Source organism: Octodon degus, unplaced genomic scaffold, assembly GCF_000260255.1.
Source record: "Octodon degus isolate 3935 unplaced genomic scaffold, OctDeg1.0 scaffold00092, whole genome shotgun sequence".
Classification (NCBI taxonomy): Eukaryota; Metazoa; Chordata; class Mammalia; order Rodentia; family Octodontidae; genus Octodon; species Octodon degus.
In genome coordinates, this window is record NW_004524668.1 from 7932261 (window position 1) to 7932566 (window position 306).

Sequence of the window (306 nt, forward strand, 5' to 3'; positions counted from 1 at the left end):
TTTTTCTTCTGAGACAAAGTCTGCTGCATTGCCCAGACAGGCCTCGACCTGGTGAGCCTCCTGCCTCGGCCTCCCAAGTGTGCACCACTGTACCTCCCACTTCATTTTTACAAGGACAGGCTGCCCAATCCCAAACAGCTCTCCCATTTCCTGCCCGAAAACCATTTCCTTTTTTTTTTTTTTTTTTTTCAGAACCGGGGATTGAACTCAGGCCCTTGCACTTGCCAGGCAAGCACTTATTCTACTGAGCTATCTCCCTGGCCCCCATGAAAACCATTTCCTGCAGCCAAGAAGGGACGCTGAGTG